The following is a 25,640-nucleotide window of genomic DNA, read 5'->3' on the forward strand; positions in this document are numbered from 1 at the left end:
TATGCTCCACAAATAAGTGAAACCATATGATAATTGACTCTCTCTGCTTGACTTATTTCACTCAGCATAATCTCTTCCAGTCCCGTCCATGTTGCTACAAAAGTTGGGTGTTCGTCCTTTCTGATGGATGCATAATACTCCATAGTGTATATGGACCACATCTTCCTTATCCATTCATCCGTTGAAGGGCATCTTGGTTCTTTCCACAGTTTGGCGACCGTGGCCATTGCTGCTATAAACATTGGGGTATAGATGGCCCTTCTTTTCACTACATCTGTATCTTTGGGGTAAATACCCAGGAGTGCAATTGCAGGGTCATAGGGAAGTTCTATTTTTAATTTCTTGAGGAATCTCCACACTGTTCTCCAAAGAGGCTGCACCAACTTGCATTCCCACCAACAGTGTAAGAGGCTTCCCCTTTCTCCACATCCTCTCCAACACATGTTGTTTCCTGTCTTGCTAATTTTGGCCATTCTAACTGGTGTAAGGTGATATCCCAATGTAGTTTTAATTTGAATCTACCTGATGGCTAGTGATGATGAACATTTTTTCATGTGTCTGATAGCCATTTGTATGTCTTTATTGGAGAAGTGTCTGTCCATATCTTCTGCCCATTTTTTGATATGATTGTGTGTTTTGTGTGTGTTGAGTTTGAGGAGTTCATTATAGATCCTGGATATCAACCTTTTGTCTGCTGTCATTTGCAAATATCTTCTCCCATTCTGTGGGTTGCCTCTTTGTTTTCTTGACTGTTTCATTTGCTGTGCAGAAGCTTTTGATTTTGATGAAGTCCCAAAAGTTCATCTTCGCTTTTGTTTCCTTTGCCTTTGGAGACATATCTTGAAAGAAGTTGCTGTGGCTGATATCGAAGAGATTACTGCCTATGTTCTCCTCTAGGATTCTGATGGATTCCTGTCTCACATTGAGGTCTTTTATCCATTTTGAGTTTATATTGTGTACGGTGTAAGAGAATGGTTGAGTTTCATTCTTCTACATATAGCTGCCCAGTTTTCCCAGCACCATTTATTGAAGAGACTGTCTTTTTTCCACTGTATATTTTTTCCTGTTTTGTCAAAGATTATTTGACCATAGAGTTGAGGGTCCATATCTGGGCTCTCTACTCTGTTCCACTGGTCTATGTGTCTGTTTTTATGCCAGTACCATGCTGTCTTGGTGATCACAGCTTTGTAATAAAGCTTGAAATCAGGTAACGTGATGCCCCCCCATTTTATTTTTCTTTTTCTACATTTCCTTAGCGATTCAGGGGTCTCATCTCTTCTGATTCCATACAAATTTTAGGATTATTTGCTCCAGCTCTTTGAAGAATACTGGTGGAATTTTGATCGGAATAGCATTAAAAGTATAGATTGCTCTAGGCAGTATAGACATTTTAACAATGTTTATTCTTCCAATCCAAGAGCATGGAATGGTCTTCCATCTTTTTATGTCTTCTTCAATTTCTTTCACGAGTGTTCTGTAATTCCTCGAGTACAGATCCTTTACCTCTTTGGTTAGGTTTATTCCCAGGTATCTTATGGTTCTTGGTGCTATAGTAAATGGAATCGATTGTCTAATTTCCCTTTCTGTATTTTCATTGTTAGTGTATAAGAAAGCCACTGATTTCTGTACATTGACTTTGTGTCCAGCCACGATGCTGAATTGTTGTATGAGTTCTAGTAGTTTGGGGGTGGAGTTTTTTGGGTTTTCCATATAAAGAATCATGTCATCTGCATGGATGTAAGATAGAGAATATTAAATCTTACTTAAAAGACTTAAAAAAAACCACTATCGCCTAAAAAAATACTATTAATAATAAATATGTAATTAACATGTTTTAGAAATTCTTATAATGATCTTGTCTTTGAGTATATGGAAACACGTGCTTTAGACTTCAAATTGTTATTTATTGGCTTAAAGGAAGAATGTAGAATTAAGGATCATGATTGAGTTTATTCTACAGCCAATGAGAAAATTCTGGTGGTAGTAAGGGATAATAAAACCACAAATAAGAGTGGACTTGCAGTAGACCTGTGATGGTTAACTATCCTGACATTATTATGGATATTATTATAATTATATATAAATTTTCACGAATCGACTCTCAGTCTACTATAACTGAGAAGAGCTGTGGTAACACAAAATAATTCATGTTGCTCTGCAGGTATTTTAAAACTTACAATTTAATGCTTAAACTCCTGCTCCTAGATCAGCCACTTCCTGATTTCCAATCATACCATAAACAGACTATTTTATTTCTTATATTGGGGCATTAAACCAATAAAACATCATTCCCTTCTCATGTATTGTCTAAATTTTTGTCTAAGAAGTAATTACCCTCCCCCCCCCATAGAAGATAAATAAACCTAAATTTGCTTGTCCCTACTCCAGTAACCACCAGAGGACAGGAATATAACACGCAATCTGTTAGTTAAAGTTTCTGTCTTGGGTCTTAGACTCCTAGGAGATCTGGAATGGTTGGAGGCCATCATCATCTCACCACCAGGAATGATAGTGCTTCAGTGGAAGAGCTGGTGGCTGAGTACTTTTTAAAGCTCCTTTAGCCTGACTATTTCAAGATACCCTGAACTTTGGGGCACCTGGGTAGCTGGTTGAGTAGTTGAGCATCGGACTCTGGTTTTGGCTGAAATAATGATCTCTGAGTCGTGGGATTGAGCCCCATGTCCGGCCCAGCAGCAGCATGGAGTCTGCTTGTCCCTCTCCTCTCAGCTCATTCCTCCCCACTCTCCTTCTTTCTCTCTCTAATAAATAAATTTAAAAAAAAAGAGAGAGATACTCTGAATTTTAACTCAGTGCTTGACCTACTCCTGCTAAGACTTTGAGATACAGATTTTATTTCCTACAACTCAATATTATTTTGGGAAACTGTAAAATTGTTTTATTAATCCTCTAACATCCTACAAAATCTCACTTTTATCAGCACTATGACCTCCACTTGTTATGTAAGTTAGTGCATTTTGAGGTCTTATCAAAGTACACAAATACACAAAGCATGTTCACTGTCATAACTACTATTAGCTATGATTTGTTGAGTGTCTCAACACCTCACCTCTCTTTTAAAAATGAAGAGGAGTGCATAGGTGGCTCAGTAAGTTGAGTGTCCCACTCTTGGTTTCAGGTCAGGTCATGATCTCAGGGCTCTGAGGTCAACACCATGTGAGGTTCCACACTCTGGGGAATCTGCTTGAGATTCTCTCCCTTTTCCCTAGCCTTTCCCCCCAATGCTGCACGCTCTCTCTCTTCCTCTAAAATAAGTAAATAAATCTTTAAAAAATAAAAATAATAGGGGCACCTGGATGGCTCAGCAGGTTAAGCCTCTGCCTTCGGATCAGGTCATGATCCCAGGGTCCTGGGATCGAGTCCCACATTGGGCTCTCTGCTCAGCGGGGAGCCTGCTTCCCTTCCTCTCTCTCTGCCTGCCTCTCTGCCTACTTGTGATCTCTGTCTGTCAAATGAATGAATAAAAATCTTAGAATATAATAATAATAAAATGAGGAAGCAGAGGGTTAGAGAGTCCAAGTAATTTATCAAGTCTTATATACCTAATGAGTAGAGGGAATGATGGCTCAAACTTTCTATTATTTCTACTTCTAAATATTAAATATCTAGTACTGTGCGTCATTAGATGCAAAATCATCTATGTAAGAGGTAATTTTATTTTTATTTCTATACATGCTTAAAAGTTTTCATTGTTTTATTAATTATCCAAACTATTAAAAATGGAAATAACAACCATTCATTATCCATTTCAAAATTATTTTGAATGATTATTTTTCTTTCAATTTACCATATTTTTCTACTTTGAAAAGTAGTTTTTCTATTGTTTTGGATGAATCTTAATCTTGTTTTCATTCATTATGATTATTATCTAAAAATTAAATTGGGCTTACAGATGCCCCAATATTTTTATGTTTACAGAGTAATAGGAGAATATTGTTTGAAAGTTCCTGTTTCTTTCAAATAATAAATCCTAAATAATTTATTTTAATAATTATTTTTGACAGTATTTTTCTTTTACATTGCAAATGCCCCTTTTATTTTTATATCAGCTATAATTCTGATGCTTCCATGACAGCAATGAATGGTTGACTCCTATCTGCCAAATCATATTTTCTACTACATGCCATCTGGGACCTCACAGGAGACCCCCTAAATCATATCTCCTCAAATCTGGCAGAATGTATCATGAATACTGAACATGTGCTTTATGAAAAACTAATTTAGATAACAAATTCTTAGAAAAGGAAGAGCTGTTAATTTTCTTGCTAGGGGCAAAAAAAAAAAAAAAAAAAAAAAAAAAAATGTCCAAAAAGGAATTCACATCAAAAAACGGGAAATGAGGCTATGATCATAACAGTAGTAGGTGACTCAGGTATTTAGGCCAACTTCCTGTTGGCCTGTAGCCCAAGTCATTTTAGGACTTACCCTGGACATACACAAGCTTGCCCACACCCATGTACACATACATAGCTGTACCTCTGCCACTGCTTACTAACAATGAAAATCATTTTGAAAAGGCCTTTCCAACCACACTCAAACATAACATGTTGAAAATGGAGCACTGTTGAGGGAGCACTTAGAAAAGAATGAATGTCAGTGAAAAGTTGGTGGGTCAACCTGTCCCCCAGTACATGGAGTCTTGGGTATTGCCTTGGAGAGGAACTATACACAGAGGGATATCAGGTAGACCAAAGACATGGTTGAAAAACTTAAAAAATTATTGCTAAGGTTCTACCCCATTTATTACAATAGGCAGGAAAAATAGAAACCAGGGGCAGAGCACGGGGTGGGAGGAGTTCTCAGTATCACCTATAATGACAGAGAGCTCTGCTTCACATCATTTAGATTTGTCTTTTTGTGTTTTAATTTAACACAACTGATTTCCAATCAAAGCATTTCTTCCCTGGGGATATGTGTTTTTGAGCACTAACCACATAAGTAAAGACTGTCATTTGTCTGAGAACATTAACTATATGTAAGCAGAAAAGGTTTTTTTATAGGTAATTGTTTGTTTTTCTTAAATTATAAGCATGCCAGTCTTTAAGTGGATGTCAGATTATACAGGGTTTTATGCTGCCAATTATTTTTTATTTTGAAATAATTGCAAACTTTACAGAAAAGTTGGAAAAATAGTACAGAGAATTTCTGTATATTCACAAAATGTCCTAAGTATTAACATTTGTTTCTCTCTTCTGTCTTCATATATAAATCAATTTAATATATTAATATATGTGCATACACAATTTTTCTCAATTGTTTTAATGTAAATTGCAGACAGGATCCTCCTTTGCTTCTGTATGCATTTCCTAGAACAAGATTTGCTTTCTAAGAAAAAGGTTATTAATCTTAAATTTCCAGGGTCAGTCTAGCACACTATTCTATTCATTTTACATTGCAAACATCCAACTGCCATGAGGCCCAGTTGTGAAGAAGTGTTGATATCCATTCTATTCTAGACCATACATTTAAGTATTATGTAGAGCACAACCTGGATTTAAAAAAAAAAAACAAAATGCAAATTGACCCTTTGGGCTGAACTGCAACATGACTTGTAAGTGCTTCTTTCTGCATGTGCACAAAAGAACAAACAGTCCAACAAAATTTAATTCATTTGACTAATAGCCCAGAACCTTAAAATTAATTGTTTGAATTACTGTAATATAATCCATAAGGAACAAGATATCAAGGATGGGGTGGGGATGAGTCCAACATGCTGTGGTAGTCCTTTAAAGCTATTTGAAGGCCTGATACAGGTTTTTGTTTCTTTTTTAAAATTTTTTCAAGATTTATTTATTTATTTGAGGAGGGGGAGGGATAGAGGGGAGAGAGAGAGAGAGCCTTAAACAGACTCCAAACTGAACGTGCAGCCGGATGTGCAGCTCTCATCTGATGACCCTGAGGTCATGACCTGAACAGAAACCAAGAGTCAGACAATCAACCAACTTAGCCACCCAAGTACCCCCAGGTTTTTATTTCTAATGTTTCTAACTTAGAATGAGCAAGAAAGTATTGAAAATTGGAAAGGGCACAGAATATGATTTCCTGCTTTGGGGTCTTGAGTTAGCTGTTCAGACCCTCAGAATCTTCATTTTCTCCACTGTAAGAGGAGCAAATCACATGAAGTTATTTCTAAGTTCTCTTTCAGCTTAAGTATTTTAAGATTCTAAGATGTAGAGGAAGGGAAAAAATAAATAGCATGCAAAAAACACCAAAAAAAGTCAAAGAAGCCAAAAAATATAAAATGTGACTAAAAGCGGGGCATCTGAGTGGCTCAGTGGATTAAGCCTCTGCCTTCAGCTCAGCTTGTGATCCCAGGTTCCTGGGATTGAGCCCTGCAACGGGCTTTCTGCTTAACAGGGAGCCTGCTTCCTCCTCTCTCTCTGCCTGCCTCTCTGCCTACTTGTGATCTCTGTCTGTCACATAAATAAATAAAATCTTTTTTAAAAAATGTGACTAAAAGTAAAAGCTGCTGAGCCAAAGGAAAGTTTTAAGATGTAGATGAAAAAAATCACCGTAATTTTCAAATTTTAAAAACTTACACGAGTTTAACTAAAACTTTGATAGTAAAGTAAAAGAAATAAAACATACAGTTTTGCTATATTTTAGAATGAAGAAAATAGAACCAAGAAGCATTCAATATACTTAGTACAACTCTCAATTACTTAATATATATGTCTTGTGTTTTGATGAGAGGCAGTTAAAGCGCTGCACAAAGAAATCTAAGTTACAGAATAATGTATAACTCAAAAAATAAAGCAACATAAATTTAAAACATTTGTGTCTATTGAGAACCTGTAAGTCATAGAGGAACAAAAAATAAAAATATATAAACAAAGTACTAACCTCTTACTTGGGGCAAAACTTCCTTCCAGGGCTGACAGAAATAAGGCATGTGAAATGTACAGCTCAGTGACTAGCACAGAGTTAAGGATTCAAAAAAAATTAACTGAGGCATAATTCATATTCAGTTTTCTGCTTTGAGGAAGGAAAGCCTAGATGAAGAGCAGAAAAGTTCTGACTGAGGCTGGGGATGTGGGTGCCCGCCTTTCTGGACCAGTTAACAGGTCCCATTTCTTCAACACTGTTCTTTGGAACAACAGCTAACTTTCCAGCAACTCCTTTTCCGGTCTGTGTTAATAGCTTTTCTGATCTAACTTTCAAAAATTAAAAATTAATTTTTAAAACATATATTTACCTCTCTGTGGACTTCTTTCGAATATGCCTGTGAGAAACGGATGAATCAGCATGAGCCTAGGTGATAATGACTAGCTCTTAGCCTGAACAATGCTGTATCATAGATAATATATTCATTCACCTTTCCTTTTGTGGAGTGAACAAAGCTCCTTAAGAGAAAACTTGAAACAAGGATTGACTAGTTTCTTTTTGGGGGAAATACTGTTTAGGCAGTATCAGAAAAAGAATCACTGATTAAATCACTGATTAAATCAGATTAAATCATTTATTGAAACTGTGCCATGCACTTTACTCATCAAACTTCATTTCTCCTTCTAATAAGTCTCTGAAGTAGGACTATTCTCTCATTTTATGAACACAGAGTTCCTAAACAAAATGACTAGTACAAGTTCACAGAGACAGAAGTGAGAGGCTTAGCACCCAAACTTAAACACCTAAACTTAAAGCACCTAAACACCATGAGTTCATCCACAAACCTTCACTTGCCCCAGCTACAAGGGGGACCTGATTTGCAGGCAAAAAAATAACAGCTTAAGTAGTTTTCTTACTTAAACTTTGACTTGGTATTTTATTAACAGGTTTTTACCTTGAATTTTCTTGAGACTCATTTTCAGTGCACATAATTAAGGGACAAAAAATAGTGAAGGAAAGGCTGATTTTTCCAGTGCCAGGTTATAATTAATCTTGGGGAAAGGCAACATAATGCTTAATTTTGAAGTCCCTACTGAGAAATAATAGGACATATTTTAACTATATTTTTATGGAAGAAATATAAGACAGGTTGCTTACTGAATATTCTTGGGCTTTTAACCACATGTGATTGATTTAAGGGGAGTTTTTAAGAGTAGTTTTTAAAATTATTTATTTTTTGGTCAACTATTGTCACCAACTGTGTTTCCTATAAAACAACAGTCTCTATAAGCAGTATCTTTCTTTTGGCTATAAAAAAATATTCACAAAATAAAATATGCACATCAATTAGATGTGGCAAATTGTGCAGCCTCTTAGAAAGACTTGAGTTAGATTAGACCTTCTTTTGATTAATGGGCAATCTTTAAATGAATTAGCCCAGATTCTGCCCTGGAGCAGAGCCTGGCCATCCCAGGGGAATGCACTAGAACAAGTCGGAATGTGGAATATCTGTCTTCATCATCAAATACTGCTCAAAAGCAATTGGTTTTGAAGTACTCTTCAGACAGAGGTCACAAACTCCAGTGCCCGGAGGAGGTAGGCAGGTGATACGGAGTCAAGCGGGCTGGGTGGAGGAAAGAGCCTGACACATCGTGGTGACAAATGGTACCTGACACTTGGCCATGGTGTCAGGAAGATGATCTGGAGCCAGGGGACTACGGCAAACCGGCCATCTCTAGATGGGGCAGCTGCTTTTCCATTTTGGCTGACTGAGGCCATTTGGGAATCGGGGCTCAGATCATTAGATTTTTAAAGAGAAATTAGAATTTCAAATTTTAATGGATCATCTTCTAATGTTTAATGTTGACAATTAATTTTAAAAAATGTTATTTGGGCCAATTTACAAAACCACCCTGGACCACATCTGGTGAACAAGCTACCGGGTTGCCACCTCTGATTTAAGGGAATAAGGCAAATAGTAGTAGGAATAATACCTGAAAGTGAGCTCATGGTTCTGAGTCTTTTTATTTCTTTACTAGCCTTTATATAAAATTAAAAATGCACTTGAGTTATATTTTACCAAAGCAAACAGGAAAGATGGTGTAGGCTTAGCAATCCATAGGAAATCATACTGTGTGTTTCTTGATACATGAACTATACACCACATCCTCTGGAATTAACTAAAGAGCTTATTTAAAATGCACATGCGGATTTACATTAATTAGGTCTCAGGTGGCTCCTGCAAATCTGACTTTGTGCAAGCACCTCAGTCCCCAGATAATTCGAGCAGCCATTAATGGAGTTTCCCCACTTAAAGAATATGCAGGCCGTGTGGTCACTTCCCTGCCAGCCGGCATGACTCTATCTTCTCTATTCTCCCAGGCAGAGACAGCTCTGATGTAAAGAGGATTAAATTTTGGATCCTTTGGATCCCTGCTTGGTTGGGTGATCCAGAACATGTCTGTGCTTTTGGGTCATCCAATTCCAATATTACAAATTGATACTTCGTAATGACAAATGTCTACCTCATTAGCTTCCTCAGTATATGTCTTCATTTAGCTAATGTCTTAGTGGGTAATTTCCTCTTGGCTCTCTAATGAGTATCAGTGTAATATACCTGATCGGTGCCCAGTAAGTAATTTTTGATTGACTATTATAATGTATTAATTAGAACACTGTCAACTAAGCATGCTACCTCTGATGAACCAAGCAATCGTTTACTTTAACCCACTAGGCATTTTAGGCAAGCCAGTAATTTGACTAAATTTTAGCTCTCAGAAAATTATTAGATGACATTGACCAAATGAGCCCATTGCCAAAAATTATGACTTTGGATCTCACCTGTTCTTAAATTCAGGAAATAAACACATTATAGGACTATATGACTCATTAGGCACTCTTACCCAGGACAAAAATAGTATCATGAAAATGTTAGAATCACACCATTTTAGACACTGGAAACATTAGATGCAGAAAATGCCCATAGACTGACACGTTCAATGAACTACACATTTTAGTGTGTCTAGAGAAAACCACAATTGAAATGTGAATTGTTATGTTGTTTCAGTGAAAAATAAACCAAAATGCAAGTTGTCTTTTAAAAACATTGAGATCAGGAAAAATCATTAGACCCGTGTTTGCTCTGTGGTATTCGTACCCTGTTGACAAGAGAGCCCGGGTACGGGGCACAGTTAAGAGACTACTCATCGCTTAGCTTAGACTAGAAATAAGCTGCTTCTTAAACCATTCCACGCATTGTTAGACAAAAGAAATTTTTGGCCTCCAAGGTGACCTTCTTCAGAAGATAAACTGATAATTTCTTGCACAGCTTGTCTTTTTCCATCATTTTCATGCTATTCTAGTTAACGCAACCAGCCTTGCAGTAGATCAGAATATTCAAATACGCTATTAGGGCCCCAGACACAGTGATGGGTCTTGAATTCACCCCTACAGAGGTGAAGTAACATTAAATTTGTCACTGCCTCCTCTAAGTCAGCAAGATAGCCCTGTATAATATCTTTCGAAATACTAAGTTAAGAAGTCCGCGGGCAAGAAGGTGAAAAGAAGGTTAGCTACAGACATAAAATCATGCACCAGATGTGATGACCCTTCAGCAGAGGCTTTGTAGCCTGCAAGTCAGCATAATGTTATCAAATTCACCTCCTAGCTGAAGCCAGATGCATTGACATAGGCCACCCCACCTGCACACTAATAGATAAGCCATCAGCATCCACTCACAAACTAGAGACACAGAGCAGGGGCAATTTATAAAAAGAACTTGTGCTATAAATAGCCACTTTTATTTTCTATTCCCCTCACCCCCAAAGGATTGACCTTTTATTTTAATGTCTGAAGAAACTGTGAATATAATGTAGAGAGACATAAAAATTAACCTTTGGTTGCCAGAATCCTGAAAATTATCCTCTAAAGAACTTATGGAGAACTCGGGCTTCCATTTGTTGAGCACCTGGAATAGAAAGAGGCACACATAGAGTGACAAGTCTTCAAATGAGCTTTTTCTTCCATGGAACACGCTTAGTGGAAATAACTTCAACTAGAGTTAATGAAGTGGAGTAGATATTGCAAGTTCTAATTTTTACTTTTGCTTTCTGTTATGTAGGTAAAGTTCATGGACTTGGACTCAGTCGACCTTGATGCGCTTCTATTAATACAATATACATATTTTCAAAAGAGTTCCGTGTTACCTAGAGGAATTAAAAAGTAAAATATCCAATGCATTTTTAAAGCTTAGATGAAATATATAGTAACTGTATTATCTGTTATATGGATATTTATTTTAGAAAAGAGAATCCTGGGGCACCTGGGTGGCTCAGGCGGTTAAGCAATTGCCTTCAGCTCAGGTCATGACCCTGGGGTCCTGCGACTGAGCCCTGCATTGGGCTCCCTGCTCAGTGGGGAGCCTGCTTCTCCCTCTCCCTCTGCCACTTCCCCCTCCTTGTACCCTCCCTCTCTGTCAAAATAAATAAATAAATAAAATATTTTTTAAAAAGGAAAGAAAGAAAAGAGACTCCCCAAACTGGATGAGAAGTGGGATTCTAGAAGGCAGATTCTAGGAAATTGTTCATGATGAAATGTGATTTTAGAAATTAGAAAATAAAATTTCAACCATGCCCATCACAAAAATTAACTCATCACATAATTACTGATGGGAAATTACATGAAGATAGCCAATGCCCTCAAAATAACTAACAATTAGAGTTCATGAATAAGGATTATAGGAAGAAAAAAATTAATGTGGTTGAGTTTGGGGCAAGAAAAGAAAAAAAATTCAAGCCAGTTATACCTAACAAGTAATCCAATGCATGCACTTTAATAGAATGGTGTTGAAAGGGGCATCAACCACTGGCAGGAAGAAGTCTTAGAAAATTCTGAGTGGTCAGCCTGCAGCAGGCTTCTCCAATTGCTGATGCTGAGCAGTTTCTGTAGCTAGTCACAAAAGCAACTATGGGATCAAGGGACATACAGCCTGACTGCCCTAACTGCCCACTCTGGGGGACAGCAAGGACGGGAGGGTGGTTTGTTGGCTGCTTGCTGGGCTGGGGGCCTGGGCTTCTTTCCTGTCCCAACCTGCCCCCCATCCCTTATGTGCAGCATCCATCTCAAACTCCTGTGTTCCCCGGTGGACTTGGGGGTGGGTATAGGAAACTGGTGCAAACCTGCTAACTTCTGGCTCCTGTTTTTTCTATGAGTAATAGAATCTTTTATCTCTGAGGGAAAAAACAAATGTCCCACCAGCCTCCCAGTCACTGGGGATTAAAATTCCAGTCAGCTTTGACGTCTCTCACAATTTTCTCAGACATCCAATCTGTTTTCAAAACTCATTGTCTCTACCTCTGTTTTTTTTTTTTTTTTTTTTTTTGGTATCTGTTCCTTCCTCTTCATTTCTACCATCACAGATCTAACCCTGAACTGCATTATCTCATTAGGTCTGTTGAAATGGACTCCTAATTAGGCTACCCTTGCCCATTTCTATTCCCTGGATCTGCTCATGTCTCTTTGCCTGTTTCTCATACCCAGTGCTCTTCTTTATGAGTGAAACAAGCCCAAACTCTTCTGTTTGCATTCACAGTCATCTGTTTGGGCCTTAAGGTTACGTGATGGCATTCTGTTCTATAGGTGAGTATACAACAAGAACATGGCACTAGATGTCCTGAATGATTCTCAAATGAAGAGAACACGCTTCTCAAAGATTTTGTATTTGCCACTTCTTATCATGGCTATCATGACGGTTACTGGGTGCTAAATACTTTCCATGCATGATTTCATTGATAGACCAGCCACATGTTCCCCCTACTCCAGTCCACATGGAATGCCCATGTTTCTTCATGACTTTTCCACCATTGTTCATATAGTCCCCTGGCAGAAATGCTTTCTTCAGCCACCTTTCTTTATTGCTCACCTAAAGATAGCAGTGAACAAACCATACATTCTCTACTTTTTGAGAATAAATAAGACTACAATGTGTCTGGTGATATTTAAGAAAAATAAAATAAGTTAAGAGTGTCAAACTGACAAAGTGTTGTCCCTCCCTTCTTGAAGGATGGGATTTCTGTGATCCTTGCCACTCTTGGTAGACTCTGTCCTGCAATGCAGTGGGGACTGACAGTTGGGTGGAGATGAGGAGTGGTGGGACTAATCCCATTCAAAACACATGATTGAGGACAACAATAACAGTGGTGATGATGACTAATATTTACTGTGCATTCATAAGCTCTATCTGCTTAAACCATCATACTGATTCAGTGAAATACTATTTTATTTCCATGTTACTGATACATGAGAGAAATTGAATTAATTGTCAACATTTACAGTGATGGTAAGTGGCAGTGTCAGTTGACCCAAGGCAGTCCAGATCTGAGATCTCAACTAATAATCTTTCTGTGAATTGACCCATGGAATATAAGGGTGCTCTTGATAAAAGATGGAGAAACACAATGCTGGGTAGATACCCAACAAATTTCCATGTCAACTACATCTGTGCCTCCAATCTCCTCTCTTCTAAATCCCTCCTTCAAAACTACAAGAGTGATCTAGTCAATATGAAATTTCAACTTTATCATTATCCCAATTAAACAACTGAATGTCTTCCAGTGCTGGAGAGAGAAACCATTATCATAATTTTGCTCCCTAATAAAATTCATGAGGTGGTGTATACCTTGGCTGTCAGTTTAAGAAAATCTCTACACCACATCTAAGCACCTGGTACAGAAGGGAAAGTTTATTTAGTGATTCGTTTTATTAGCCATTTCAAAGAAAATCTTGATTGGATATCCTTGGTAGGCTGCAGGGAGATTTAGTGTGTGTGTGTGTGTGTGTTTTTAAAGATATTATATTTATTTATTTGACAGAAAGAGAGAATATGAGCAAGAGGATGGGGAGAGGGAGAAGCAGACTCCTTGCTGAGCAGGGAAGCCCAATGTGGGGCTTGATCCTAGGACCCCAGGATCACAACTTGAGTGGAGGGCAACTGCTTAACCCACTGAGCCACACAGGTGCTTTGGAGATTTAGTTTTTATCCACAGAAATAAGTCCCCAGGGGTACAACAACAAAGTCAGAGGCAGTTCAGGTTGGCAAAAAGGAGAAACACAAGGGCTTTGGAGCCAGAGTTTGGAATCATGGCATGATGACTCTTAGAGTTCCAGTAGCCTGATTACCTCCAGTAGTACAATTTGAGGAAATGTTTTCCTCTTCAGAAGGTTGCTGTGAGGATCAATTGAGATAATATATTAATGAGCTTAAAACAATGTCTACATAGAAATTCCTAAGCAAGCGATAATCATTATATATCATTAAAATTTTCATTGTTCTACCTTGTTGTATTTACTGATAGTAATTTAATTCAAGTAGTAATATGTGAATGTTGTTGCAAAGACAAGCAAACAATCTTAGATTGCTTGAATACGGGATAAAAAGTCTTTCTTCCAGAGAAAACCATGCTATGATTTCTTATTTGCCCTTCTAGAATTTTTCTGTATGAAAATACACATGTGCTCTTAAAAAAAAAAATGATAGCATTTATTTTAGTTTGTGTCTTACCATTTTTTTTCCTGCAAGGATTATTCCATAATGTAATCTACAGATCTACTGAATTATCTTCAATGACAGTGTAGTAATTCAATATGTAGATTTAACAAATTTTCAACTGATGGACATGTATGTTGTTTTCAGTTATTTTCTATGATAGAAGAGCATTTAGATGAATATCCTTATATGTTTATTTTTTAGAATTCATTTCTAGAAGTGGAATTGCTGGGTCAAATGTTATATGCATTTGAAATTTGTATAGCCCTTGTTCAACTGCCTTCTGAAGAGGCTGAAAGAATTCATACTCCTACTCAGTTTAGTATAAAGAAGCTATTTAAATACATTCCTTATAAAACATTCAATATTCTTAAGCCAATTTTCTCACTATCCCAGAATAACCCAAGCTGCATTCCTACCTCCTTGACTACAATCTTATTTGTTTCTAGCCTAAAATTATATTTGTTCTAAATATAATCTTACCTATCTGTGTTAGTAGGTCATGTCCAGTTTCAAGTAAGAAAACTCAAGTGAAACTAGATTAAGGAAAATTAAAAGAGAGGGGAGGATAATGATTGAATGAATTCTGAGTGGTTCACAGAATTAAAGGATGAGCTGCAGGTTCTAGAGCAGTTCTAGAGACCTAGGACCAGAGCTTGTACACATGGCTCTAACTATTCAATTACAACTCTGTCAATCTCTGTATAATTCAATTTTCTTCAGTGGTAAGCTGGTGGGTCTCACAACTGTCAGAAAGGAGAAAAGGTAGCAAAGTAAACACACAACTTCAAAAGATGTTTTGCACTGGCAATCTCTGGAATCTCTGGCTATCCATACTTTTGGAATCTTCTCCTTAGACGGAATTCAAACGAGAAGTTTAGAAAGCACTGGTAGAATGTCCAGAAAAATCATTCCTCCTAAACATCAAGGAGTTGGAATGTTACTGTTATTCTTTATAATAATGTCCTTTAAGTGAAAGATGTCCAGCAACAATTCCAGAATCATCTCTTCCCCCACCTACATGACTAGGATATTTTGGAAACGCCCTTTGGGTCACGCTCTCCGTGGTCCTGAACTCCACATAGTGCACTGTTTTAGATTTAGTTGAAATGTGATAGGAGGAGGAAAAGGGAATAGAGAAAGTGAGGAAGCTGTTGAGAGAGAAAAGAAAATATTTTTATTAATTTTAAATACTCTCAGTAACCAACAACGAAACCATGATCAACCTTGGCCAAACAAAAAGAGCAAGCAGTTTTGTGGGAAGTGTGTGTACAAATGTCAGCACAAGCACGGGCACGTGGGGGAATCAGACAGTCATCACTGGGTAGAGGCAGGATAGTTAAACTGTCACTCACACTGGACATATAACAAATTATATGGATTCTCTTTATTTTCACTTTTATATTAGGGTGGGAAAACTGCAGAACTAAAATAATAATAAAGTCTCATAATTCACAAAGCTGTGTTTAAGTCTGTTCTGTAGTTCTATAAAGATTCTAAGAGGTATGGTTTCTACTCTGGTAGATTGTGTGCCTATCAATGACACAGTCATTTTTATCTCACATAATTATATTGTTGGCATTGATTTATTTTACATAAGATTTTATTTATTATTTTTCCAGCTTAAAATTAAGTGCCAGCATTATATTTGCTTTTTGGATGTACTGTATTACTTTCCATTGATCTTTAATAGTAATTCAAGATAAAGGGAAGAGTTATCATTTATTTGGGAAATTTTTTTTAATCAGTAAAATTTGGTTAATCTAGAAGTAAGTTTCTAGAAATAAGCTTTCATCTAAAAATATTATTTAAATGTTTGGTAAAAAAAAATTAAGGCATATACTCTTGGAAATTTTTTCTATGACTCTCTCTCCTTCTCTTCCCACCCTCCCTTACCTCCTTCTGTCTGAATTTTAAGATATGTCTAGAAGTCTAGGTGTCAGAGATAAGAAGGTGAAAGCCTTGGTAAGAATTATTTAATATAACATCAAACAAATATACTTCAATACCTTTATCCTATGGAAATATTTCAAGTTAGAGTTATTTAGGAAATATAAAATGTGTTGCCATAATTATCCAGGTAAGCCCTACAGATTTTTCTATACACATTTACTGTGCTATATTCATGTGAGGAATGGGTTGAATGCTAGTGATTTCCCTGAAGAATCAAATCATATCCCAAGCATTTTGTGTGCACCTGGGATCATGCTGCTTGGTCTCACATATAACACAAACACAATAAGGGTGAAGCCTGTGCACATTCTGAGGTTTCCTATGACTGGATCAGCAGCAGCAATTGACTCAATAGTTGATCTTCTTCTTGCTGGTACAGTACTTTCCCTTCTCCTTGAAGAGAACCTCAGTAGTCACTCTAAGTCTCCTTTGCTGGTTCCTCTATGCTATTCTATTCTCTACTTTCTGTCTCTTGGTGGTCTTGTCCAGTATCAAAAGCTTTCAATTCCACATATGCTGACAACCCTCATATTTCCATCTTCTGCCCAGGTCAGCCTTTTCAACAACAACTTTATATATACAAATGCTTGCTTGATATCTTCACTTAAGGGTTCAACAAGCATCTGAAAATCAACATTCTCTTCAATCAGGAACTGAATCTTCCTAATCTTCCCATCATCCCTGTACCTGTTTACTCACAGTCATTCAATCTGTGGTACTTTAAAAAAATGGCCACAATTCTTTGTTATTCCTCCCAGGAAGAAATATGGTCCAGGTTCCTTCCCCTTTAATCTGGCAGGGGTTGGTGACTGCTTCTACCAACCAAGTACATATAGAAGTGAAGCTCTATGATTTCTGAGATGAGGTCATAAAAGGCTACACAACTTCTGCCTGGTTCTCTTGGAACACCCCCCTTTGCATGTTTGCTCTTGGGGTGCTCCATCTGCAGCCTTGATCCTTTTGGAATTTAGCCTTCATGCCAAGAGAAGCGCTAGCCACATATTGAGGTCAGGTGTAAGGCTTCTGAATGACCCAGACTTTCAGTCCTCCTAATCGAGGTGCCCGACATAGGAGTGAAGACACTTGCAGACGATTCCAGGCTCCAACCGTTCAAATTGCCCCCAACTATTCACGTCATCCCATTCAGGGTCCTAGACATGATGGAACATAGACAGCCATCCTCATAGTGCCCTGGCTGAATTCCTGACCCACAGAATCCTTGAGCATAATGAAGCAGCTGACATTTTAAGAGACTTCCTTTGGAGTGATTCGTTAATTCACCAATAGAAAACTGACACACGACCTCAGCTGATGGAAACTTAAACTTTCTGGTTGCACAGATCAAAAAACAATTTTCTCTCATGTCACATCCAAACTACCTGCAAATCCTACTTACTCCACCTTCAAAATAAACTCAGAATTGACCACTTCTTCCCCGTCTCCACTGCCAGCTGGATCTCCACCTCTTGATTAGATTTCTGCAGTAGCCTGTTAACAGTTCTCTCCACCTCTGCCTTCACTACTGTCTCTTCTCCCCTGACAGTCTGTTCCCAACAGAACTGCCACAATGGGTCTTTGGAATATAAGTCAGATTCTCCCAATGCTCTGTGAAACATCCTTTCAGCTGCTTCCATCTCATTCGGCGTAAAAACCAAAGTCCTTAAAATGACCCACATGATCTTCTCTGATTTTATCTACTGTGCTATCTTCAATCTCTCTTCTTCCTAGTCTCCCCTCCCCCACTTGGCCTCAACAACTCCTCCTTCCTCACCATTTCCTTGAATGTGCCAAGCATGTTCCTAATTTGGGCCCTTTGCACTGGCTATTTCCTCTGCATAAACACTTCACCATTTTCCAGTTGGCTATTAGGTCTCTCCTCTGGATCTCAATGTTAATTCTTGAATGAGATGTACCTGGATGGATCACCTACTTATAATAGCAACCCTCTACCAGCACTCCCAAACCTCCTAATCTTGACTTATTGTTTTCTTTCTGTCATAGCACTTATCACCTTCTGACATACTAGATGTTCTGATCATTTAAGATGTTTAGTTTTATTGCCCTTTGTCTTCCCTTACTGAGAGCAGATACCTATCTGCTTTGTGCTGTGTCTCAAGCTCTTATAATAGCAACTGACAAATAGTAAATGTTCAATAAATATTTGTTGAGTAAATGAACGAGAATTAGCCCTTAAAAACTGAATTTCCTAGGACTTGGGAGAAATTTATGCTTGGTAAATTGGTTAGAAAATGACATTTAACATTTTAACTAGTTTAATGAAACTTGTGTCAATGAAAGTAATTTTTAATTACTAATAAGTAATTTATTTTCAAATATATCTCCTTTACAACAACAACAAAAAAAGGAGAGTCCCTTTCCTATGTAGCCTCAATCCAAAACTGGTGGTAAATAAAATATAAAATTACAGGAATATATTTTACATGCACTTATGTCTACTTCACCTTTCTCCCCCAAATGCTTTATACACAGGGCAAGGTAAATGGCATTCACTCAATATTACAAGAGAATAAAATGGGGGCATGATAATAAATGCCTGTAATCTTCAAGAAAATAGTAACTGAATTACACTGTGTTCTCAATTCGCCTTTCACCTGTATTTAGATTTCTATTGTTAAGGTGCATGGAAAATTCGAGTGTAGCAGAGTTCATGGCTTAGCAGGGACAGAGTGGCTTCAGCTTAAGAAAAAAGGTAGTGGAAAAATCATATCTGGTTCGTACTAAAAATAGTATAAATTTAAATGAACTAGAATCCATTGGAAGTAAGATATGCATTTCTTCCTTAAGAGACTTGATAGCACAGCGAAGGAACTAGAAGTGATGGTTGCTTTGGAATTCAGAAACACTCATATAGTGAGACAACTGCAGATAGCGACACCTTCATGTGCTAGGAAACTCATTTAGTGGGTCCTAGCAAGCATTAAAGGAAGAAGAGCATGAGAAAGAGAGAGGGAAGAGTAAAAAGATTTGAGTGCACTGCAAGACACAAGGGTAGGTTGTATTTCAGGCACTTGCCTGCATATGTACAGGGCTTGATGTACAATGTGTTTGCAAATATTTTTTACCAGGTGTCATGGAGTTTCTAAGTCATGGGGCACCTGGATGGTGCAGCCCGTTAGGCAGCCAACTCGATTTCCGCTCAGATCCTGATCTTAAGGTTGTGGGATCAAGCCCCATGTCGGGCTCTGTTCTCACCCTAGAGTTTACTTAGGTTTCTCTCTCCCTCTCTCCTCTCTCTCACTCACTCTAATAAATAATGAAATTTTTACAAAAAAAAAAAGTTTTTAAGTCACTGCAGTAGAATATTTCAGAATAAAACTATTGACCAAAAATTAGTTCTTGTGTATTTCATATAATATTTTCATTTAAAATATATGGTTTTAGATTTAGGCTGACGAGTGGTTTTCAAATCTTAGCACACATAAAACTCAATGGGGGAGGGGCACCTGGGTGGCTCAGCCATTTGGGCACCTGCCTTCCCCTCCAGTCATGATCTCCAGGTCTTGGGGTTGTGTTCCATGTCAGGCTCCCAGCTCCACGGGGAGTCTGCTTGTCCCCCTCCCTCTGCTCCTCCCCTGCTTGCGATTGCTCTGTCTCTGTATCTCTCTAAAATGAATAAATTTTAAAAAATCTTTAAAAACTCAATAGGGGAAGTGCACATTAACCTAGAGAGCACCCAATTTAGTAGAGCCAGGGGTGGGATAGAAAGAGTGGCACATTCAACAAGCGCCGTGGTGACTCTGATGTGGGTGACCCTCTGTCCACATGTAGAACCGCACCAGGCAACACCAGAGCTACTGATATAATTACACGTCTTGAGTTCAAATCAACCCCACATGTTCCTAATCCACACATGTTCCTAAACTTCTAATCAGTTGGGTTCTGTTTTTGTTTTTGTTTTAAGATTTTATTTATATGAGAGAGAGTGAGAGAGAGCTAGTTGGGGTTAGGGGGAGAAGCAGACTCCTCACTGAATGGGGAGCCCAACACCAGGCTCCATCCCAGGACCTCGGTGATCATGACCTGAGCCGAAGGCAGACGCTTAATCAGCTGAGCTACCCAGGCATCCCCGGTTTTTGTTATTAAGGAACTTGCAATCATAAGCCAGCCCCAGTTTGAAGAGTTACTTCAAGAAGAAGAAGAAGAAGGAGAAGGAAAAGGAGAAAAGAAATAAAAGATGTGATTATTAATCTTCCCATTGTGGGGGGTGGTGGGAGAAAAGCGAGGGGTCTTGGGAGTCCTGGGGATTCTTTGTCAGGAAAACCAATATTTTACCTCCAGGTCCTGACTACTCAATAGAAGGCATTACAACTTCATCATTATGGACGTTCTTATTAAAAAACAAGTAAAGTTGCAGAATTATTTTGAAGACATTTTTTGGTTATCAAATTTTAGACTAAGCACACTGTACCAAAAAGACAACTTTAAGATGCACAATGGGGGGAACCAACAAGAGGTGTTGTAAAGTCTACAAATCTTTCTAGGCACATGCTTTTCTAGATAGAACAGATGTCTCTTTGAATACAAGAAACAGCTGGGGATTCCTTCCTTGGATTAAGTGACCAAAAGACTTGGTAGCATTATCTAAGATGACAAATCGGCAAACCTCCAGTTCTTACAAAAGAATATAGAAAATGAAAATATATTAAATCAATAAAATTTTTAAAAAGACAAAGCAAGTCCTTTAGATAGGTGTGATGAGGGACTAACCTAAAAAAAAAAAAAAAACCACCCATCAACAAAATTTCCAAAATCGAAGAATTAAATAGTGACATAGAGTTTTCACTTTCTCCCTCTCTTCTAACCTCAGTCATCTGTTTATTTGATGCTTTGTTTATACCGAAAAAAGCAAAAGGTTTAAAATAGTCTGTTGTGGGTGTTAGCACCTTTCTAAAATCCTGTGTTTGTTCTCAGTGTGTTGATTTTCTCTGAGTTCTCTAGGATAGAGGGAGGATGAAATAAAAATCAGAGCAGGACTGGATTCTCACTGGCTGACTGCTTGTAACTGATTTTTCTCAAAGACTCAAGAGACGTACCAGGCCTGGGTCACTGCCCGCTCCCCCCCAGATACAGTAAATAGCCCACAGATAAAGACTTTTGTTTACTGGCTAGGGCTGTGCATTCACCTGTTCCCAAGATATTTAATTAAACATTTTCCTTTGTACCTAAGCCACTGATTCTTAAAATTTAGTGTGAATAAGAGTCTCTTGGAATGCTGCTTAAAATGCAGATGGTGAAAAAAAATAAATAAATAAAATGCAGATGGTGGGGGTTCAGCATTCTCTAAAAGATTTTGGTTTTGTAGGACTTGGATGTAGCCAGAACTCTACATTTTTAATCACACTTTGGAAGACACTCACACAAGTGTTTAAGAGAGACAATAACTCTTCACACTTGTCAGAAAGATTTGATACCTGTGAATGAAAAGAGAGAAGGCCCAATGCAATAGCGCTTCAGTTAAGTAGAATCTTTATTGCTGTTGTTCTCTTGGAATGTCTGGAATACTGAAATGCAAGTACTCGGCTTGCATTTCCCAGCAGCATATTCTCATGCCTTTCGACCAATTATTAGTTATCCGAAACTGTGCTAAAGAAAAGGTGGTGCCCACACATACAGGCAGAATGAGTATCCCTGGGAATGGGTCAGAAATGTAGGACAGCAGCCTGCCCTTGACCTTCTGAATCAGAACCCGTGCTTTAACAACATTCTCAGGTTTAGGAAGCCTTCATCTAGCAGATTTCCCAGCCCAATGCGTCTTTCTAGATCACTTTCAATTTCCCAACTTCACTTTTTTTTTTAATCTGAAAGGAGGAGAGATTTTAATTACAAGAGAGTACAAGGTTGCGGCACTTGGGGGGCTCAGTCAGGTAAGCAGTGGACTCTTGGTTTCAGCAGCTCAGGCTATGATCTCATGAGTTGTAGAATCTATAGAATCGAGCCCTCAGTTGGGCTCCATGTTCTGCAGGGAGTCTGCTTGAGATTTCTCTTCCTCTGCCCCTTCTCCCATTTGCGAACTCTCTCTCTCTAAAATATATAAATAAATCTAAAAAAGAGGGAGCGAACTCTCTCTCTCTAAAATATGTAAATAAATCTAAAACAGAGGGAGCGAGAGAACAAGGTTATTAAGGGAGGGGCTCCCAAATCATATTGTTTGTAATCGATGACTTTTAAATCAAAAGGTGATAGGTTGTTATTGGATCTCATTTGTGCTGTGCCTACTTTTTAAAAGAGAGATCATAGTGCTCTGTACTCACTCATTTGTTTCTCACCTTCACTGCAAGCTTCCTGTGGGCAAGATCATATGTCAGGAATCTAAATCTTCAGTGCCCAGCTTCATGCCTGGTAAAGGAGGTACTGCACAGCACCTGAATGAGGAAAAAATTGCCTATCACTTACCTAAGTGAGAGCCACCCTTCAAGTTCAAGCTTAAACTTTCTCTCCCTCACAAAGATTTCTTTAGTTATTTCATCCACCATGATCTCCACCTGCTCTCGGTAAATACCCGGTATCTGACCTTTAACATACACACACACACACACACACACACACACACACTATATTGGGTATCATTCATCGTTATTTTGTATCTCTTAATATCTCATGAAAACTATAAGAATCTTTTTTATATATTTCATATCACCTTGCAGAGTAGGCATTCAAATTTTTGTTACTATGAAGCTATCTTAAAATAAAAAATAGATATTACAATGGGAAAATTGGCAAGTTTTTATTTCCCTTCAATAATCATTCTAATTTGCCATTTTTTTTTTTACAGATGACAATATATAAGCAGCTCTGCAAGGTACAAGCTATTTATCCTAAGTAGAACATGTTTTGATATAGGAAATACTTTCTAATTGTTAAATGCTTAATTGTGCCTTCAGCCAATTCAAATCTAATTTCTGTTATTTTTGACAGTAACTTATACTTCTCTGTTGACAAAATATAAAATGTTTAACTTACAACATATTAATTAATAACCAAAATAAGTTTCTAGTTAGAGATCACTTTAAGGATATATGTAATAATTTATAAAGTTTGTGTATGTCCCTGATAGCATTACACATAGATCAATTTTTTCACTTCAAAGATAATTGTAGACATATTGCCCAATAGTGAATCCATGGCATACTAGGCTTTACTTCCTAGAATCATAACTTTATTTGTGAATATCAACATAACTGTCCCAGTGTTCTGATGAGCCATTTCAGTTGTTTCAGTTTTAAGATGCACGTTAGTCTATTACACAAATAATCTCTAGCCTATAGATGGCAGCATTGAGCAATATATTTGGTAATAGGTTGCTTTTTGGTTTCTGTGAATTTTCAGCTACGACTTAATGTTTCATACAGCGTATTTCGTTACAGTATGCCACAAGACTAATTTAGCGTTCGGTGACAGGATAATACTTGTACCTGCTCCAAACTACTTCAGATTCCACAAAAGCATCTCTTTCTAGTCTGTATCTTATATGAACCATATGTGCGTTTCCAGAGTTATCTCAACCCATTAATAAAAAAAGTGAAGAACAAATTAACTTACTATAGTATAATTAGAGTAAATACCAACCATTTTTAACGTTGGTAGTAAAACATCAGAAAGTAGGAAGAGGGGCGCCTGGGTGGCTCAGTGGGTTAAGCCACTGCCTTCGGCTCAGGTCATGATCTCAGGGTCCTGAGATCGAGTCCCACATCGGGCTCTCTGCTCAGCGGGGAGCCTGCTTCCTCCTCTCTCTCTGCCTGCCTCTCTGTCTACTTGTGATCTCTCTCTGTCAAATAAATAAATAAATAAAATCTTTAAAAAAAAGAAAGTAGGAAGAAATGGCAGTAACATTCCATGATCAGCAATTACCCTCCCCTGAAATGCGCTGGTCTGAACAGAATTTGTCGCAGCAATCTGACTTATTGCATGATTTCTATAGAACATGTTAGCCCTGAAATTGAATTTTTAGGGCAGAAACCCTTTCCCACTGAGACATAGTTTTTAAAAAGATTTTTATATTATGTAATAATTTGTTTTATATGATTAAAATACAAACCTTTCTGTGAAGGTTATTACAGAACATTTGCAAATTAAATTGATCTTCCTGCCTTCTGCTCCTTTTAGCAACGAATATTTGGTTTCTATACAGGTATATTCCCTTTAGGTTTGGGGGGCAGGTGGGGGGAGGAAGGTCATTTGAAAAGTTAAAGTCTATGCACTATGTGAAATATCCTCCACTCAACCAGCGCTAACCATCAAACCTGTAAAAAGCCCTTTGGCCTTAGATTACGTCGTTACTAAAAAAACAACCTTTTTATCTTACTTTTTTCTTGCCAAGGGTAAAACCCCACACAATTACACTTTACTACTAACTTCAGTCTTCCTGGCTTCACATCCCCCTCCCATGCTCCCCATTAAGCAAGCTATGCTCCCAGCAGCTCGGCCCCTGTTGTTACCGCCTCGTTACCAGCTCCAAAATCTATTTATAGCTTTGCTGTAGTGGGCACGTGTGCCCTCATCACCAAGCTGTCAGAGGGAGAGAAGGGCGGGCTCTCAATTCAACAGTGTGTACACAAATTATAGATTAACCAGGTTTAGATGAGCCCGCATGATGTTGGGGAGCCTGAAGGTAAGAGGAGAAATGAGAAGCTCCCGGACTTCCGCAGATGCCGGGTCCCCCAATTCACGTATCATACGCCACTGAATGGCGCCTATGGTTCTTTTATTTTTTTTTTACTACGCTTCGCAACCTACCTTGGTACCCTCACCCTCTGTCCCCACCTCCCCTCCTGCAATGCAAGGTTTGAAAGACAGACAGGCCTACCAATCAGCAGGCTTCCCCAAGAAACAGCCCCCGCCCCCAACCCCCGCTTTAGGCCCAGGCGCGCTCCTCGCCGCCCAGTGGGTCGGGCCACCGAGCATGCCCAGCACTTCCACTGCTGCGTTTCGCCGCGAGCATCCCGCAGTGTCTGAGAGCTGGAGGCAAAGGACGGTCTCCGGCGTGGAGAGGGCATGGAAACCCCAAAACGGCCAGGAATGGAGAGAGGGGATAAATAAGACAGCACTACACCAAATGACAAACGTCATATTCGTAGGGTCCTTGCTGCCAGCCGGACAAGCAAGGGACACACTGCTTGTTTATAGGTCAGCTTTAAAAAAAAAGAAAAGAAAAGAAAAGAAAAGAAAAAGAAAAAATAACTTTGGCTAGCGTTTGCTTGTGGTGAGAATGATACCCCAAGGTAACTGTAAGAGTCTGTTCAAGTAGATGCAGGATGCTGGCCTGTTCTACTCGTGAAGTACC

The 25,640-nt window shown here is 38.3% G+C and overlaps 1 long non-coding RNA gene across 1 annotated transcript; it reads right to left on the reverse strand.

Annotated features, from left to right (window-relative positions):
* Positions 1-1,532: 1,532 nt before the first annotated feature.
* LOC309843866 lies at positions 1,533-25,103 on the reverse strand. The gene is made up of 4 exons (XR_014300386.1): positions 24,396-25,103; positions 22,627-22,722; positions 10,737-10,810; positions 1,533-1,727 (listed from the first exon to the last, which is right to left on the reverse strand). It is a non-coding gene; the product is annotated as an uncharacterized lncRNA (long non-coding RNA).
* Positions 25,104-25,640: the final 537 nt, after the last annotated feature.

This window comes from Mustela nivalis (genome assembly GCF_964662115.1).
Source record: "Mustela nivalis genome assembly, chromosome: 11".
NCBI lineage: Eukaryota > Metazoa > Chordata > Mammalia > Carnivora > Mustelidae > Mustela > Mustela nivalis.